The following is a 20,702-nucleotide window of genomic DNA, read 5'->3' as shown; positions in this document are numbered from 1 at the left end:
CAAAGACAGGATGCTGGGCAGAATAATTATTTTTGTTGTTGTTTGCTGTTTTGTACTGTACATTAAATTAAGGAATAAAACACTTGCAAAGGAATAGATTTGTTGTGTTCATCATGTGAAAAGTTTTTTATTTGTATTGTTTTCGTAGTATTGTTTTGAATTTATCTCATCAGTGTGTAAAACCGTGTTGTAGTGTGTGTGTTTTTGAGGATTTGTGTGTCATGTCTGAAAGCAAAGTTTGGTTTTTCAGCAAGATTGAATTGTTTTGAGTGGAGAGCTTCATTTTGACCTCAATATAGGAAGTTTGGGCAATTGAGTTAGGAGTTGTGGATTTGTGTTTAGAGTTTCGCAAATAAGAGGCATAATTTCAAGAAATGTGTTTAAGCAATTGAGAAAAACTGTAATGTTTGTAATGGTTGTTTCTTGCCCTAGTCTGAGTGCTTGTGTTGGATGTATTGTTTCTTCGTGGATTTACAAATAAACTACTGCATTTAGATCCTCATCTTACTTCATCGTGTCTCCTCAACGTTACAGAATAACCGACCAGTATGGATCTAGCAGGAAGTTTGTTCAACCCAGTGAGTTTGCTATGCTCCATTTTTCAGAATGGCCGGCCCATCGAGTATTATGTGGATGAGTTTATCACATATAGCCACTTGGCATCGTGTGAAGAGACCATGCTCAAGGAGTGCTTCTGGAGTGGACTCAACCCCGAAATCAGTTTCAACCTACCTGATGAAGACCCCAGCTGGACTCTCGCACAGTTTATCGACTTTGTCATGTTACACTGCAAATCTCCGTTTACTGTGGGTGAGGTTGAGTTCGCTCACAAGATGTCTGCTAGCCCTGAGCCACAGCACAAGATGTTTGCTAGCCTAGAACCTGTTCACAAGATGTCTGCTAGCCAGAACCACAGCACAAGATGTCTGCCGTCCCAAAGCCTGTTCACAAGATGGCTGCCTTTCCTGATCCTGCTCACAAGATGGCTGCCTTTCCTGACCCTGCTCACAAGATGGCTGCCCTCCCAGACCTTGCTCACAAGATGGCCGTCCCTTCCAGACCCTACTCACAAGATGGCCGTTCTTCCTGAGCCTGCTGTCAAGATGGCCGTCCTTCCTGGGCCTGTTCACAAGATGTTCGCCAACCCAGAGCCACTGCACAAGATGGCTGCCACGCCAGAGTCTGCACCCAAGATGGCTGCCGCCACGCCAGAGTCTGCACTCAAGATGGCCACCAAGCCAGAGCCTGTCTCAAAGATGGCCGCCGCCACACCAGAGCCTGTCGCAAAGATGGCCTAGTCTGAGTTCTTGTGTTGGATGTATTGTTTCTTCGTGGATTTACAAAAAATGTGTTTTGAGTCTAGATTTAAATATGGTACTTATTTAGCACATTGATCAATTCTGGAAGCTGGTTCCAACTGCAGGCAGCTTAATAGCTCAAAGCAGATTCCCCTTGTTTGGTGTGAACCCTTGGTATGTCTAATTGACTTGATCCCATTGATCTGAGGGGCCTGCTAGGCTTATATTCGGTGAGCATATCTGCAATGTATTTTTTATTCATAGGCTATTGAGTGATTTAGAAATAAGCAATAATACTTTAAAATAAATCCTAAATGTGACTGGAAGCCAGTGTAGGGACCTGTCAGCACTGGCAGGGAGTCTCAGTCGCCACCCACATCACACACCAGATCCCAATTGCCTGATTAGGGGCCAAGCCCTGAAAGGGCTGTAGCCCCTATTGTATCTGTAGGCGTTCTTTATTAGGGGCCAAGCCCGAAGGGCTAGAGCCCCTATTGTATCTGTATGTTTTCTTATTATTAGGGGCCAAGCCCGAAGGGCTAGAGACCCTATTGTATCTGTATGTTTTCTTTATTAGGGGCCAAGCCCTGAAAGGGCTGTAGCCCCTATTGTATCTGTATGTTTTCCTATTATTAGGGGCCAAGCCCTGAAAGGGCTGTAGCCCCTATTGTATCTGTATGTTTTCTTTTTTTATTAGGGGCCAAGCACCGAAGGTGCGTAGGCACCTATTGTATCTGTTAGAATTCTTCTTATTATTATTATTATTAGGGGCCAAGCACCGAAGGTGCGATGGCACCTATTGTATAGTGTTATTATTAGGGGCCAAGCACCGAAGTTGCGATGGCACCTATTGTATCCGTTGGCGTTATTAGGGGCCAAGCACCGAAGGTGCGATGGCACTTATTGTATCCGTTAGAATTCTTATTAGGGGCCAAGCACCGAAAGGTGCGATGGCACCTATTGTATCCGTTGGCGTTATTAGGGGCCAAGCACCGAAAGGTGCGATGGCACCTATTGTATCCGTTGGCGTTATTATTAGGGGCCAAGCACCGAAGGTGCGATGGCACCTATTGTATCCGTTAGTGTTATTATTATTCTTCCTCTTCCGCCGCAAGTCTATGGCAGCCCATAGAACCGCTTGCGGGAAAGTTGTATAATTTGGCACACTGATAGAGGACCGTCCCAACATTAACCATAGAAAGTTTGGAGTCTCTAACTCAAACTCTCTAGCGCCACCACTTGTCCAAACTTTCACTTTCTTTTTGCTAATAACTTTTGAACCGTATGCCATAAAATCAAAATTCCAATTTTCCCTGAATCATTGGCTCATGAAATTTCTAAAATCCTAAGGTTTAGTTTTTTTTTCTATAATTAATTGTTTGTAAAACCTACTTTTTCGAACTCGTCCTAGACGGTTTGTCTGATTTTCACTAAAATTGGCTCAGATTATCTTCAGACCATGCAGGCAAAAAGTTATGGAAATCAAGTTGATTGGACAAACCGTTCTCGAATAACGCGCTAATTAATTCTACGAAAAGCGTTCAAAAATGGAAGTGAGGCCATATCTCCGCAACGCTTTGGAATATTGAGACCAAACTTGGTGTGTGTTATAACAAGCATGACCTGAGGCTATCTGCAGTCTTTCGTCACAATGCCACCTAGTGGTCAGGAGATATGAAAAATGGCTATTTTTGCTTATAACTTCTCAGTGGTTTGACCAAAAATCTCAAAACTAGTCTTGTTAGATTCGGAGGAGCATGCCGAGTCGACCCATATCCAATTTTCCCATGTCAGCCATTTTGGGTGTCGGCCATTTTGAATTTAGCTTTAAAATGCTGTATCTTGAGAACAGATTAACGTATCGTTTCGACAATAATTACAAAAATGTTCGGCACCATGCCCTGATTGTACATAAAAATTTTGGGGCCAGCGCCACCTTGTGGTCAAAAGTTATAACGAAATTTCGAAAAATGCTAATAACTTCTGAAAAAAATGGCTTATTGTAATAAAAGTGATCTCAAAATATTCCTTGGGTCAGGCCGAGAACATTGATACCAATTATACCAAAATTGGCCTAACTTCCTGTTCACCATTTTGATTAATGTAGAAAGCCTACTTTTTCGAACTCCTCCTAGACCGTTAGTCGGATTTTCACCAAATTTGACTCGGATCATCTTCAGACCATGCTGACAAAAAGTTATGGATTTCGTGTCGATATTCGAAACCGTTTTCATTTAACGCATCAACGAATTTGCAGGTAAGATGCCAAAGCGCATCGGAAGCTGTATCTCTGCAAAGCTTTGAGATATTTGCACCAAATTTGGTATGTGGCATTACCACCTCACACTGATGAAACCACATCAATTTGGTAGCAGCGCCACCTATTGGTCAAGAGTAATGAAGCATTCATTAACCATTAGTTTTAAAATGAACAAAACTGCTAATAACTGTAGATAGCATTAGCCTATTGTAATGAAACTAGTCAGATCATCTTCAGACTATGCTGACAAAAAGTTATGGATTTCATGTCGATAGATGAAACCGTTTTCGTACAGCGCCTCTATAAATTTTAGGCTTGATGTGAAAATGACTCTGAGGCTATATCTTTGGAAAACTTTGACATAATGACACCAAACTTTGTGTGCACGTTTGTCACTTCACACTAAACACACCACATCGATTTGATAACAGCGCCACCTGTTGGTCAAACCTAAAAAAGCCATTAAATCATATCAGTAGGCGTTGTACATCATTTTTCTGTCGTTTTGACTAAAATCATCCTAAAATGGCTTCTTTTTACTTATTGTTGCAGTTAGTCTGCTGTTCCTGCCATCCTTAGCTCCTCATTTTCCGCTTTGAGTGCTTGGCCCCGTAATTGCTGCTTGCAGCTATATTTAGGGGCCAAGCACAGAAGGTGCGATGGCACCTATTGTATCCGTTGGCGTTATTAGGGGCCAAGCACCGAAGGTGCGATGGCACCTATTGTATCCGTTGGCGTTATTATTATTCTCCTTCCTCTTCCGCCGAAAGTCTATGGCAGCCCATAGAACCGCTTGTGGGAAAGTTGTATAATTTGGCACACTGATAGAGGACATTCCCAACATTAACCATAGCAAGTTTGGAGTCTCTAACTCAAACTCTCTAGCGCCACCACTTGTTCAAACTTTCACTTTCTTGTGAAAATGGCAGCCCGCAAGAAGCTTGTCATACAAATTGCATGTGTACTCATTTGCAGCGAAAAGAAAAGAAAAGAAGCTGAAACTATGCTTGTTGATATTGTGGTCTATACCTCGTAACTCCTCCCCCAACTTCCCGCTGGCCTGGATGTTGCTGTCTCATTGGCTGTAGGTAATCGCCGATGTGATTTTCAGTCAGATCACCTTTCACACGGCATGATTTTGAATCGCCGACAGGTCCAGATATTTAGCATGCCAAATATCTCACGGGTGTCGGCGACACGTCGGCGATTCTCTCAGATCGCGTCTTTGATAGTTCACACTGTGTGATTGTCACTCGCTTGAACGAGCACCGATTTTCCTGTGATTTCGGCATTTGTTGGCGATTTCTCAAAACCTGTCGGCGAGTCAAAATCGGGGCTAAAATCATGCAGTCTGAACTCGGCATAAGATCTGACTCCAGAATTACACCAAGATTCTTAACCTGATTTTTTTGTTGTTTAACCCCTAGAGTAAAGGTAAGCATTTACCTTGAGAACTTCATCTTTGTTTCCAAATGCAATGAGTTGACTTTTCCCAAAGTTTTGGCACATCCAACTGTTACATTGGCAGAGGGAGTCAGTGAGGCTGTAGTCATTTGGCGATAAGGCTAAGTAAATCTGGGTTTCATCTGGATAGCTGTGATATGCAATTTGACTTTCTCATTACTTGACTCAGTGGGAGCATTACAGGCTGAACAAGAATTGAGCCTTGTGGGACTCTGCATGTCATGGATGTCCAATTAGACTTATGCTCTACTAGTCCCTTCTTAGAATGACCTGAAACATTTGAGGACCATCCCAGAAAGCCCGGCTCTTGCTTGCATTGATAGACATCCTTACATAGAGAAGCTCCACCTCCACCTCTCCTAACAGCTCTGCAGACACTCATGAAAGGAAAGCTGTAAAGCTGTTTTATTAAGGACTGTTGCACTGGAGCTGCCTTCTAGCCATGTTTCATTTAGAAACATAAAATTCAGGTTATTTGTGGTTATTAAGTCATTGATCAGAAATTATTTATATTTTTTAATGAGAAAATGTTTAAAAATGTTAACTTTGCTATTACTTTTTGTCCCCACAGCAATCTTAGTTTGACGCATAATAGGTCACAGATTAGATGGGTCAGCCATATGGCTTGAGAAGGCCCTAGACTTTCTATCATGGGGCCTGCTTGTTCTGTAAACGTGTGAATGTCACTGCTATCATACCAGGGACCCAACAAATATCTCTGAGAGATATGTTTTTTGTTTCACCTTCAGCAGATGGAAGAGGGTTTAGGCCCTTGCGTTGTGGCAGTGGCTGGAGAGCTCTCAAAGCAGGAGGAGGGGTTGAGGGACTGTTTTTTAGTTGATATCTGGGGGCTAGCAATAGAGTGGGAGAGTTTGGTTCCAGCATGCACCAATTCTTCAATTTTTTCTGAGAAATGTAGAAGTTGTTGTGAACTTTTTCTTCGAGACCAGGAGACGTTTTTTGATATCTTGAAGCAGAAGTTTCTCTTTATTGAGATACTAGCTGTGCGTCGCTGCAGTCATCAAAAGTCGTCTGACTAAGGTATATACATTACAGTTTATATACCTTTCCAGGGGGAGGGATACATAGAGGTGGAGGCAATCTAAACAAAGCATGCAAATGTGATATAGATAATCAGCCTAGTAGGATTTTCCCGGCCTTGATCTATTTAGCATTCAAATGCAAAGGTGCTAAACAAAAGGCACTGTTGTACCTTGAGCTTAGAATTCACACTTAACTTAGCAAACATAGCAGATGTTCTGTTTCAGGGCCTGGGCTGCCTGCTCTTAGAAATCACAATATACATAACTTTTCAGTTATTGCTGTTATTTTGGAACCTATGTTTAATCTTTTATAAATTTGAATAGATTATAAAATGTGTAATCCTTCAAAGTGTAGATGCTGGAGACAGGGATAATGTGTCTGGTGAGTGGAGCTGTGGCTCTGGTGTTTCTGGTTGCTGAAATATGTTGTCCTGGCTGTTTCCAGAAAGTCGTCCTTGCGTACTGAGATCTTAGCTGTTCTAATATGTCACAGCCTGTATTTGATAAGCTCTGTGGGTAGAGCTCAGCTGGGATGGTATCAATGAGCAGTGGTTGTTGTGGCTGCATAGCATTATCAATGTCCTTGTGGGATGTGTCAACCACATGATGATTCAAGAGCTGATGTGAAGTCCTGTGGTCATTCATACTCTGTCAAGGTTTGTGTTTGACATTAGAGGTTGAGTGGATTGGCACACTCTCTTGAATGATGATGGGGGGAGAAGTAGATATTGTCCTTTAGCACTCTTGCACCAAGTTTGTTTGGGTGGAGGCCATCCGGTTTTAACAGTTGTCTATGGCCCCATAAACCATCAAAGGACCAGCATAAACCAGCAAAGGACCAGCATGAACCAGCAAAGGACCAGCATAAACCAGCAAAGGGCCAGCATGAACCAGCAAAGGACCAGCATAAACCAGCTAAAACCAGCATCCCAGCACCAAAACATACCTAACCAGCATATGCTGTTTTTTTCAGCAGGGATTGCATTTATATTGTTCTTTGTAGCTATGTATTTAGCCCAAGCAACCATGAGAACATGTTAGTTCCCTGGGAGTGGTTCACTGATGAATGACTGAACTTTAAATCTTCAAAGTGTTTCAGGAATTTCACTAAAATCGCTCTGGATTTTACTAAAATTTTAAGTATTTCTCTCTGCTCTTTCGTAATATCATTCTTCTCTACATGGATGATGATTTGATTTGCAGTCTTGTGCTTCATTGGAATGTTCCAAAGTTCCCAGTTCACATCAAAAATGGTTGCTTGAGGAAAGCAGCACATAGTTGTAGTCCTGCTACTGTTTTTTCTGATTATGGAGTCACCCACTATCAGAGTCCTGGGCTTGGCCACTCTCTGTTCGACCTTGAGCGTCTGTTAGCAGTTATGTTAGCTGCTACATAGCTAGCTAACATAATATAACTAATAGTTAGCTATTATTTTCCTCCCAGCCTCCCTCTCCTACCTCCTATTCAAACTGTCTTAAGAGGCTTTTTGTTTTTGTATGGATCTTGTGCATTTTTTTCAGTCTCCTCAGTCCTCAGTCACTTCTATTGTCCATCTCCATCACCTGTCAGTCCCCTTGTTTAACCTCCTCTCAGTGGTGGGGCTCCATCTTGGGCCTGCTGGGAGTCTTCATCTCCTGGACCTGAGGAGCCTGTGGCTCTGCCTCTGGCCTCAAATGGCTCCTCCGCCTGCGCTCCTCCCACCCTCGATTCTGGCGTGGTCCAGCAACCATTGTTGTTACAAATTTACATTCTTTATAAATAAAAGTTCCATAAACATATGCAAGTTTATCAATAGTTTTCTAATTGCCTATGCCTTTGGATGTAAAATACCAAATTTTCATATATTTTCATTCATTTATTTATTTATTTTCATTAGAAGCATGAAAAATAAGTATTTAGAAGTTTCATATGCATAAAGCTAAAGTAATGTCTATTACACCCACCTGTAGGTTTTTCTGTAAAGATCTTAAAATAAGTTACAATGTTACAAATAAAAAGAGTATAAAAAAACATCTGGGTACATGCTCATGATTTTGTAGACTATGCTTTGCGTTGGCTCGTCTTTCACCGTGGGTTTTGCGGAGGAGGAACGCGACATCACGGTAAAGACGGCCGCGAAGTCTAATCACTCACAAGCTCCTGGACATTTTAATAGACTGATCGCAACTCAGATTACACCTTCGCCGGAGCTTGTTAACAAAATGGCGGCCGTGCTGGAGGCCGTGAACTAAATGGTGGTTGCGTCGGAGCGTCTAAACACACGTCAGCCAAGCCAGCACCCGCTCACACCACGTCAGCCAAGCCACAGCCTGCTCACACCACGTCAGCCAAGCCACAGCTTGTTCACGCCACGTCAGCCAAGCCACAGCCTGCTCACATCACGTCAGCCAAGCCACAGCCTGCTGACGCTAGGGCTGCACGATATTGGGAAAAAGTTACATTGCGATATATTTTTTTCCTGCGATATATATTGCGATGTGTACAAATTCATTTATGTTCATCAGGTGTTTTGAACTGCTTAAAAATCAAATAATAATTAAAAAATAATTGGGATAATTTTGTAAGCATTTTCAAAGAATAAAAAAATGTAAAAGTATAATCAAAACCCTGATATAAAATAAATTTTAAAGCTTATTTTGGGTTGTTTCATAAACAATTTGACCAGAGGTTGCGTTAGACTTCAACATTCATCATTTTGACGGACAGGGTCGTAAAAATTCCGTCATAATCTATTATTACACGTCATTTTAATTTTCATATTTTAATTATAATAACACATTTAATTGCTTTTATTTTTGTTCACATTTTCATTTTTAATCATGAACCTACAGGGCGAGCATACTGCTAGGTTTATGCACTTATTTATGAAGAGAACAGATGAATCTCAGTGGATCTTGCTGTTTTCAGTTCACAAATGAACAGTTGTGCACATATCTAATAAATCACAATAAGCGATTAAGCTCTGTGCTTTCTTACTTTCAACATGAAAAAGTCTCAGATTTCAAATTCTGTCTATTTCATCAGGAAATTCAAGCAATAAATACCGTTATGGTGCTCTTTAATGTGGCGTGATAGATCGCTGTAGTTTGTACTGGGTACTCGCATGTGCGTATCAAATGCATAGCAAAAGATTCGTCGTGACAGTTTCGTTTTTGTTCTGTACCCAGTGCTCTGCTGCCACATTGGAGCGTGCTTGCCACCAACTGGATAGGGGTGGGAATTACAGTTACAATTTACAACAGATCCCCCACAGTGTAATCTGTCAAAATGACGGACAGCCTTCAGATTTTTTCGTCACTGATTAAAAAAAATCTCTCAATGACGGACATTTTAGGTTAACGCGACCTCTGAATTTGACTCACCTTATTCACTGTCAATTCAGGCAAATCAAGGCTCTAATATGTTATTAAATTAATAATGAATGTTGCTTTTACCCTGATGAAAGGGAACTCATTTTGAGAATGAAAACGTCTCAGGTTACGTAGGTAACCCTAGTTCCCTGAGGACAGGGAACGAGATGCTGCGTCCTGGTTCAGGACACTATGCGAACTGCCTTCAGCATGACCGGTTCTGAAACAAAGTATAGAATAACGACAGTGAACTTGACACTGGCCGGCGCCAGCCTATGACATCATCAACAGGCGCCTGCTAGTATAAAGCAGGTGCCTGAGAGCACAACACCATCTTTTTGTCGGACGGAGGTCTGTGCAGGGCCCGAGGCATGGCCCTGAGACGCAGCGTCTCGTTCCCTGTCCTCAGGGAACTAGGGTTACCTACGTAACCTGAGACGTTCCCTTCCGGAGGGAACTCTACGCTGCGTCCTGGTTCAGGACACTATGGGAACGCTTATCCCAACGCCGCCATGCCGAGGGATAAGTGATCCAACTGACTGAATGAGGAGTCAAGAAGGAAAATCACCCCTGCATCAGCGAGAGTCACTGGGGCCCAGTGACCTGCCACGGCTAGCTCGGCTACCTGTGCACGCAACTCTCAAGCGTGGAGGCCTAGCCCTCATACCGTAAGCTGGACAAATGTGGGCAAAATAATTTTAATTAATTTTTTAAAAATACTTCCCTTGATCTGAGTGGTACAAGACTTGGTGACTTTTCCTAAGTTTGCCACCTGAACACGCAAAAAAAAAAAGACTCGATTCTACAATGTTAAGTGGGTGAAAAAAAAAACCTCCTTAATCCCGTATTCGTGGACAAAAATGGGCACCCATAGGAATGAATGGGAAAAACTGTAATTCAGAGAATTTTTTTTTATTTTTGTCAAATAAAAATCAGTAGATCCAATACAACGCATATATTACATACACAAAAATGAAGGGGTGATCCTGTACAACCTTCTCAACATGGCAACAACTCACACTCACACTCACACACACACACACACACACACACACACACAAACACAAACAAACAATGCATTCAATGAGCCTATAACAGAGCTGGAATTTTTTTTTTTTTTTTTTTAATAAAAACTCACTCACACATACAAACATAAAGACCCAGGAATTGGCACCAATTAGTTTGAGTTATTGAAATTTGATGTTCTTTGTTTCAAATAAATAAATAATGATTTACTACTTTGTCTTTTCCTTATAGCATGGTCATATATATCTAAGCATATTTTGGCATCTTTTTATAGTCTCACCTAACACAGATATATATTTATTAAAATTACAATTTTAAGTTGTGATAAAGTAAAAAAAATTAAGAGGTCAAATTCATCATAACAGTGGTTCATAGAGTTCAACCTATATGCAGCAATTCAGTACTGCAGCCATCTAGTGGTTATTGATATTATTGTTTTTTTGTTAATTTTATACTAACATAAGACACCAGATGTCACCAAAGTCACTTCATCTTTAGGTTTTAACTCTCTGAACTTACTGGAATGATTTTTTTTTAATTAAGATAATTAAATATTAAATATAACATAAAAATAAGCATTATTTACATAAAAAATATGGTACTTTTAGAGGTAAATAAATTCAAAAATACCCCCAAAATAAAAAAAAACACCATAAATTGATAGATTTTATTTTATCGAAGATAGTGATATAACATTTATTGAACACAAATTTTTTGATCACACCTGAGACCTCTGTGCCCACATTTGTCCACAAACACGGGATTAAGGGCTGTAATGTCAATACGGTATTAGGGTTAAAGGAAGCCTACTACACTTAGCTCTCTAAGTGAAGGAGCTCATAAACGCCCTGACCATAAGGGGCGGAGTTTAGGGAATGGAGGTCTCAGCAGAGCGAACGTCTGCTCTAGGGACCTGACAACATTCAGTGCTAACAGGTATAGGTGGGGAAGCGGAGCTTCTGGAGAATGGAGGCTTCACAGAAGACTCTCTAAAAAAGAGAGGAAACCTGACCACATTCAATCCACTAGCTCTTTAGGAGTGGAGGTCTCAGATAACCCTTCAGTGAGGGGAGACCTGGCTACACTCACGCTTGAAAGTACTGGAAGCGGAGCTTCTGGAGAACGGAGGTTTCACAGAAGACTCTCTAAAAAGAGAGGAAACCTGACAACATTCCATCCACTAGCTCTTAGGAGTGGAGGTCTCAGATAGCCCTGCAGTGAGGGGAGACCTGGCTACACTCACGCTTAAAAGTACTGGAAGCGGAGCCTCTGGAGAATGGAGGCTTCATAAAAGACTCTCTGAAAAGAGAGGAAACCTGACAACATTCCATCCACTAGCTCTTAGGAGTGGAGGTCTCAAACAACCCTTCAGTGAGGGGAGACCTGGCTACACTCACGCCCAGAAGTACGGGAAGCGGAGCTTCTGGAGAATGGAGGCTTCACAGAAGACTCTCTAAAAAAGAGAGGGAACCTGACCACATTCAATCCACTAGCTCTTTAGGAGTGGAGGTCTCAAAATAACCCTCCAGTGAGGGGAGACCTGGCTACACTCACGCTTAAAAGTACTGAAAGCGAAGCTTCTGGAGAACGGAGGCTTCATAAAAGACTCTCTAAAAAGAGAGGAAACCTGACAACATTCCATCCACTAGCTCTTAGGAGTGGAGGTCTCAAATAACCCTGCCGTGAGGGGAGACCTGGCTACACTCACGCCTATAAGTACTGGAGGCGGAGCCTCTGGAGAACGGAGGCTTCACAGAAGACTCTCTAAAAAGAGAGGAAACCTGACAACGTTCAGTCCACCAGCTCTTAGGAGTGGAGGTCTCACTAGCCCTTCAGTGAGGGGAGACCTGGCTACACTCACGCCCGGAGGAAAAGCCTATACTCGACACTGGGGGTATTCAGTGAGGCTGCATAGCCTATGCAACCCGAACTACCCGAGTGGAGCTTCTGCTCAGAGGGAATCTACAGAGTGGAGGTCTCATGACCTAACTACACTTGACACTGACGATGGCCTGTGAGGCTGAATAGCCTGCGCAGCAGGCCTGTCTAAGTGGAGATTTCCCGAGGAGTGGAGGCTTCGCCAAAAGGAAGCCTGGCAACACTCTGTGCCTTCCAGGGTGCAACTCTAAGAATGGAGGTGCCGTGGCGCCTCTACACTCAAAACCTGGGGGTAGTCAGTGAGGCTGAATAGCCTGTGCAGCAGAACTACCTGCAGGGAGTTCAAAGGAGTGACTGCTTCAAAGGAAGCCAGAAAAACACTCTGCGTCTTGCAAAGGAAAACTCTAAAAGTGGGGGTCTCGTGACCCACTCCACTTTCAACACTGAGGGTAGTCAGCGAGGCTGAATAGCCTGTGCAGCGGAACTACCTGAGTGGAGTTTTTGCAAAGTGGCGGCTTTGGTAAGAAAGAAGCCTGGTACCACTCTGCACCCAGCAGAGGACGACTCTAAGGATGGAGGTCCGTGACCTATCTACACCCAACACCAGAGGTGGTCCGCGAGGCTGAATAGCCTGTGCAGTCGGACCGCCTATTTCTAGTGAATCTCTGGAGGCAACGAAGGACTCTGAGTGAGGCTGGCAATGTTCTGCGAGCAGCAGAAGGACTCTAAGAGTGGAGGTCCCAAGACCTACTACACTTCAACACTGCAGGCGTTCATCGAAGCTGAACAGCCTAAACGACAGTACTGCCTGAGTGGAGTCTGGAGAGTGGAGGCTTTCTAAAGAGGGAGCCTAACACACCTCCGTGCTTAGCAAGGAAGAACTCTGAGAGTGGAGGTCTCAAGACCTAGCTACACTCTAGCCTTGAAGGTCATCCGCGAGGCTGACTAGCCTGTGCGACAGAAATACCTTCATTTTGGAGCTCTTCTGGAGAGTGAGGCCTGAGGAGGCCCGACACTCAATCCTGCTAGCAGCGCTATCTGGATTGGAGCTGGAAAACTAAAAGGTTTTTGAGAAAAACCAGCTCAGAGAGTGGAAACGGAGGAACCCTGCGTGGTCCATGGGAGAAAGGAACCTGCCTTTACGGGAGGGACCTTACCATGAGTATGGATTTTAGTGAAGTGCCTGAATAGTGCACTTACCACTCACATGGATTTTAGAGAATGCCCAAAGACTTCGCGTGAGCAAACACCACAAATGTGGTTCTGAGTAGGTGTCCTGAGCATAGCGAGGATCACCAGATTTGCAGTCTCTAGGCGATAGCGGAGCCTGAAAGCGGAGCTTCTGGAGAGGGGAGGCTTCAGCAGAAAGACTCTCTAAGCGAGAGGAGGCCTACGACGCTCTCCCTAGGAAACTCTTCAGAGTGGAGGCCTCAGGTAAAACGCTCTAAGCGAGGGGAGGCCTGACTACACTCGACGCTCAAGAAAGGCAGATACTCACAGTCAGAGCCAAAAAGTCTCATTTATCATCTAGCTCTGTGTAGTGGAGGCTCCGAGACTACATCTCCAAGGAGAGAAGCCTACAACACTAGCTTTTGGTGAGTGGAAGACTGCACTCCCCCAAAAAATAGTCAGCGAGGCACTCATGGGCCTGCCAGCTGCTATAACTGTGAGAGTGAAGGTCTCAGTACTGTTGGCTGTGACAGAGGGAGACCTATTACACTGTGCTATCACTTAGCTTGTATTAACCCGGGTGATAGCAGAACCCGGAAGCGGAGCTTTCAGTGAGGGAGGCTTTAACTGGTTTTACAAGCTTCACGAAGCCTGACGCCGCTCAACTGAGGAAGCTCTATCGAGTGGAGGCCTTGGAATACACACCCTCTCATGGAAGGGAGGCCTACTTCCTTTTACACTCAACGCTTGTAGTGACAGGTCCACGGAAAGAGTTCACAAGCTGCCTTAACCTTGTGTTCTCCCGGCCTGTATTTCTGGGAAGTGGAGACTTAACAGAAACACCTCACATAGAGGAAGCCTAGCAACACTCGACCCAGTAAAAAGCTCTTCATGAATGGAGGTCTAAAAATGACCTGCCACATTCAGCGCTAAGAAGTATTATTTTTATATGTCTCTCTTTACAGAGGACTTCACAGAGAGGAGGCCTCCTAGGCCTGCTACACTCAATTCTACTTCAAAGCGGGGCTTTTTAAAGAGAGCGGAGGCTTCAGTAAAACACCTCTCTCTCAGAGAGGGAGCCTTGATGACGCTCTATTCACCCTAGCACACAAACTCCTAGGAGTGGAGGTCTCACATATGTGTATATGAAAATACACAGGGAAGGTACCTGACCACACTCATGCAAAAAGAGTATTACTCTTAGCAGGGTTTGAGTGAGCGGAGGCTTCGGCAGAGCGATACTCCGCCTGAAGCAGCTTGACAACGCTCAAGAGGGTTATTCTCGTATGTATATGTATGTTGGATCATGTCTATACCAAGCTCACTCTAGCGGAGGTTTCAAAACCTGACAACGCTTAGCCCACGAGGGGGTTTCTACGAGTGGAGGTCTCTACACACTGTTTTCTTTTATAAAACGAGGGGAGACCTGGCTACACTCGGCACTTGGTGGCAGTAGAACTCAAGAGGAGCTCGAAACTGCAATAGTAATCACCCAAGCGGAGCTGGTAGACAAAAGAAAACATACACATACACGCTTGAATATTTTATTAACCCTCTGGGGCCGGCTATATCGCCGGCGTGACCAACCTACTTTTTTTAAGATCAGCGCAAAAGACACTAAAAATGCTCTGTCGGTTTAAGTCATACACATTAGAGATATACATCAATGGAAACTGTAAAGCGTGTACTTTTATTTGGGCACACTCAAAAGAACAGCAGAAAGTTGTGTTTTTTTATTTAGAATAAAGAAAACAAACAGGGTGATTTCTGTTTTCTCTGTCTCCGTGAACTGCTTTTAGAAATGCGTCACTTATATCATTCAAACACGGTGAATATTTAGCACACAAACATAAAAGTGGTATCTACTGAAAGCTTGAGATTTATGCTTTTAAACGAAGTAAGTTTTATCAAAAACAAATAATCTGTGATAAATTAATCTATATGAAACCAAGGAGATGTCTAGTCTATCCAGTTCCAACTAATTATCTCTAATGTGACCGCGCCCACTATCGCGAAATCTTTTGCCATGCAAATTAGCCATGTGCTGCAAGCACGCAAGGACCGGAGTATCTGTACGCCAGGAAACTCCCACATCACGGCAACAAAGCAACATGACTTCAAGTTCATCCTGGTTACAGTTTGTTACTGAATGAAGATATGCTGTGAGGAATAAGACTTATATTTACCTCAACCCTAAGAAGGACGCGATGCGACGCAAACCCAGCAGGAGGAGACATTTACATGAGTAAGTCTTACTTTCATTTTCCTACTAGCTTTCGCTGTTATTTACTTTGACAAAACATGTACACATTTTACTAGTTAGACTTATTCCAAACTAAAATTCCTGACTTTATCAAATGAAACATTATGAAGTATGTTTGATTGCATTGCATCTCTTACAATGCCAGGATATTTATAATGTTCTAGAAAAACGATGTGATTATGACTGTGAGATGCATGCATTTATGACGATATCTTTATGAATGTAGAATCATACTTTATTTATTTATTTTATTGTATAACAGTGTAAAAGTAATATGAGTGCTTACACTTAATGTGTGTTTACATCACGTTTATTAGTAATATAGTGCTAAACGATAATTATTAGTTTCTTAGATATTACATGTCCTTTTTTTTACATTAGTACAAATTCTAGAGTATAGACTGTATTCTGACAGATGATCCTGATATGATTTTTTTTGGTTTGTTTTTTGTAGTGATCTCAAACCTGCTCAAAAGATGAATCCTGCCCTCTTTCCCATGAGTCCCTTCAAACTGTTTTCCTCTGAGAGCACTAGAAACTTGAGATGTTCAACTACATGATATTCTAGTGTAAAACAAGTATTTTTTTAAGGGCACACAAAATAGCAGGTAAGATTTGTTTCATTTGTTGAACAGAATTCAGAAGAAGTTTTCAGGAATGCCACAAAGTCTGTGCACATCTGTGTGGTAAGATGAGGGAGCTCAATAATGTGTCTTTGACCTTCATTATGTATGTTTTGTTTATACAGTGATAGTAAATAAAATAAAAATAATCTAAAACTCCATTCTCTGAATCTTCTCACATTGTTTCCTTACTTGCTATAGTCAAGTCAGACATTGATGGAGCCATTAGGGAGGGCCCTTTTGTCTTTCAGGTGTGAATTGCTAAATATTCATGGGCCATTGCCACACCTATGAATAATCCCTTTCGATCACAAAACATGTTTTCTAAAATTTAAATCAATATATTGTTTCTCTGAACGAGTGAACGAGATGATTTGTGCTGATTACAATGTAATCTGACTTTAACCATTCATATGTTTTTAAGATACTGAAAAAAGCACAAATGTCAGGGCATGTCAAAACTTCTTCAGGGCCCCAAAACACCTCAGGCCCCAGAGGGTTAAAGTGTCTTTACTGTTCACATACCGGGCCAACAGATGGAGCCTCAGTCTCATCGTTGGCCCAGCCCCAGAGTCGAGGGGAAAAGGGAGGGGCAGGTAGCCCCACACTGGCGACCTGGCCTCGTCTCTGGCCCTTGGACCAGATGGGCCTGGTTTCCCCCCGGTGTTTAGGTGGAGGCGTGGACCGGCAAGGGATGCAAACCCCCGGGCTCGGTCCAGATCTTTCAGCAGATCAGCCTGGTGCGCCTCTGCAACACTGCCATCGTGTGCAGAGGAGCACCGGCCACTGCCGCATATGTGCCTTTGGAGCCTTCAGGGTCGATGTCCCTCGCTCTGAGAGATAGTTCGCAACCGTCAGCGAGAGACATCGTCACATATCCGCGCCCATGCATTCCCTCGACATCAGCATGATTCACATGCCGATGCCTGTGAATGCGGGCTGAATATGGCCTGCCCCATTCCCTCTCGATCTCTTAAGCAGATCAGGAAGGAATGGGAGGCTCACAGGAGTTGGCTTTGTCATGGCCCGGAAGAAAACCGCTCATCTAGTCTGCCGAGAGCGGCCTCTTCCCTCGCGGGCTTCCACTGCAGATCCAAGCGGGCAGCCGCGTGGTCCATAACAGACATCAACTCTTCATATGCGGGGCAGGGAGGCTGCATGGGCTCAAACGAGCTCATATTTGTTCATTTCAACCTCCTGCTCGCCCTGGCTTGAAGCCAAAAGAGCACTCGCTGCAGAACCGGAGGATGTGAGAGACAACACATCATCCGCTAGCAGCGCATTCTCGTCTCCGGCTGACGTGCGCGAGCGATTAAACGCTCTCTCAAACTCGTCAGCCAGCTCCACCTGTGAGCCCCGCAATCTCAGCCGCCGAGCAGTCTCAGCTGCGGCGGGACCGGAGCAGCGTGGGGCAGATGGATGGCCCAATTCCCTCGAGAAAAGGGCCAGACGAGAACGGAGTTTCTTCAAAAGTGAAACTCTCACAATGAACGCGCTCCGCTCTTCTAGAGCCGAGCGCACGTGCTCTTACACATAAACACACCAGACAAAGGTCGTGTGCGTCATCAAGTGTCAGATTTCTCTGACACGGATCCGCACACTTCCTAAACAGTTTCTCTTCTTTTTTTTTTTTTTAGGCATCGCTGTACTCACTCGTTTAGAACAGAGGACTCTGAAGACAAAAATATGGTGTTGTGCTCTCAGGCACCTGCTTTATACTAGCAGGCGCCTGTTGATGATGTCATAGGCTGGCGCCGGCCAGTGTCAAGTTCACTGTCGTTATTCTATACTTTGTTTCAGAACCGGTCATGCTGAAGGCAGTTCCCTTAGTGTCCTGAACCAGGACGCAGCGTAGAGTTCCCTCCGGAAGGGAACAGGACACTTCATTATCACATTAAGGAATTAACACGAGTGACAAAATAAGTAATTTAACATTTTATTAATTTTTGAAAACAGATTAGTAAATATATTCTGTCACAAAAAAAAAAAATTTATAATAATAATTAAAAAAAAAAAAAAAAATATATATATATATATATATATTATTTTTTTTTTTTTAATTTATTATTATTATTATTTTTTTTAATTTTAGAATAGAAATATTAAGCTTTTCAACAACTCTATAAAATTTTTTTGCTTTTTTTCTCAGAACTGTTGCATCAATTAAATATAAATATTCAAATACACCAATTTGGTGCTTCTGTATGCATTAATGTACTCATTGAAGCAGTTGTTGCTGCATAATATTCCACTTGTGCCTTGCATTTGTTGTACAGCTCTGGGATGCAATTTGAGAAAAATAAGTGCGTGACAGCATAACATAAGGCTTGTCAAGCGAGCGGATCATGTTTGTAAAACCCTGCTTGGTGACCGTGTTTATTGGTACCATGTCTTTCGCAAGGTGAAATGTAATAGCATCAGTGACATCTTTCTGTCACTTAGAGCCCTTCTCGTAAGGTGTCACACTGGCAAACGCATCCGAAATAGTTTTTTGCTTTGGACGGCAGTCTGATCTGGTTTTGCATTCGTCATGCAGTGCTTTGTGGTGCCGACTTAAATGGTCAAACAAATTCGTAGTGTTTCCGCGAGTTGTGGCAACAACTACCAGGCACTCCCGACAAAGCACCTGTTTTTGGTCAGCATCATCGTTTTTGTATCCAGAATACTTCCATATGACCGTTGTTGCATTACTTTTTGCGACCAAATCTTTCATTTCTGCGCTTTTCTCCCATCCCGCACTCATTTCGTCATGCGCACCAAAGAGTATGTGCGCACGCAGAGACTGCATGCGTGAAGTAGGTGAAGCAATGTGTGCTTTGTAGTTTTTAAAGAACCTTAAATATGAGTTTATTACTTTATATTAGACAAATATAGATCCGTGAATAGAAAGTTTAGAAATATAGAAAGTAAATTTTTATATCAGACACACATAATTTTATTTTTATTTTTCCCAGCATCGTGACTGCCACAATGTGACTATTGCGCATGCGTACATCGCGATGACGATGCTGAAGCGATGTATCGTGCAGCCCTAGCTGACGCCACGTCAGCCAAGCCACAGACTGCTCACATCACGCCAGCCAAGCCACAGCCTGTTCACGTCTTGTCTGTGGTTCCTGAGTCAAGTCTCGTCTCAGCGGCGGTAGCTGAGTCAGGTCATGTCAGAGCTGCGGTTCCTGAGTCAAGTCTCGTCACAGCTGTGGTTCCTGAGTCAAGTCTCATCACAGCTGCTGTTTCTGCAGAGTCAAGTTAAGACACTGCTTCACATCCTGAGTCAAGTCAAGACACAACAGCACTTCCTGAGTCAAGTCAAGACACCTTTGCACCTTCTGAGACAAGTCACGTCACAGCTGCTGTTTCTGCAGAGTCAAGTCAAGACACAGCTTCACATCCTGAGTCAAGTCAAGACACAGCTTCATATCCAGACTCAAGTCAAGACACAGCAGCACTTCCGGAGTCAAGTCAAGACACAGCAGCACTTCTGGAGTCAGGTCAAGACACAGCAGCACTTCCGGAGTCAAGTCAAGACACAGCTTCACATCCTGAGTCAAGTCAAGACACAGCTTCATATCCAGAGTCAGGTCAAGACACAGCAGCACTTCCGGAGTCAAGTCAAGACACAGCTTCACATCCTGAGTCAAGTCAAGACACAGCTTCATATCCAGAGTCAAGTCAAGACACAGCAGCACTTCCGGAGTCAAGTCAAGACACAGCTTCATATCCAGAGTCAAGTCAAAACACAGCAGCACTTCCGGAGTCAAGTCAAGACACAGCAGCACTTCCGGTGTCAAGTCAAGACAAAGGTTCACATCCTGAGTCAAGTCAAGACACAGCTTCACTTCCCGAGTTAAGTCAAGGCACAGCAGCACTTCCCGAGTCAAGTCAAGACACAGCCAGTCAAGTCGCTGCTGTTCCAGCAAAGTCACAACAGTGTCCTGTTCCGGCAAGTCACAGTAGCACCCTCTGAGTCAAGTCACAGCTGTTCCTTCAAGGCCACGTCAAGTCACAGTTGCAACCCCAGAGCCAAGCCACGTTTTGCCCGAGCGTCCAGAGCCAAGTCACGTCTCGCCAGATCGTCCAGAGCCAAGTCACATCTCGCCCGAGCATCCAGAGCCAAGTCACGTATCGCCCGAGTGTCTACAGCCAAGCCACATCTCGTCCGAGTGTCCAGAGCCAAGTCTCGGCTGACTGCCCAGAGTCTTATTACATCACTGCTGTTCTTCCAGAACCGAGTTACATCTCATCTGTTCATCCGGAACCAACTTACCCCACATTTCCTAGCCACAACCTAGCCGCAACGCTTCCCGTCATGGGAGTTGCTCTTCTA

The 20,702-nt window shown here is 43.5% G+C and overlaps 1 pseudogene; it reads left to right on the top strand.

Moving 5' to 3' along the window:
- Positions 1-548: 548 nt before the first annotated feature.
- The window catches only part of LOC141332862 (extracellular calcium-sensing receptor-like), a 35,418-nt pseudogene continuing 15,264 nt past the window's right edge, over positions 549-20,702 (top strand).

This window comes from Garra rufa, chromosome 4 (assembly GCF_049309525.1).
Source record: "Garra rufa chromosome 4, GarRuf1.0, whole genome shotgun sequence".
In the NCBI taxonomy this organism is placed as follows: domain Eukaryota; kingdom Metazoa; phylum Chordata; class Actinopteri; order Cypriniformes; family Cyprinidae; genus Garra; species Garra rufa.
This window is presented reverse-complemented; position numbering and strand designations above follow the sequence as displayed.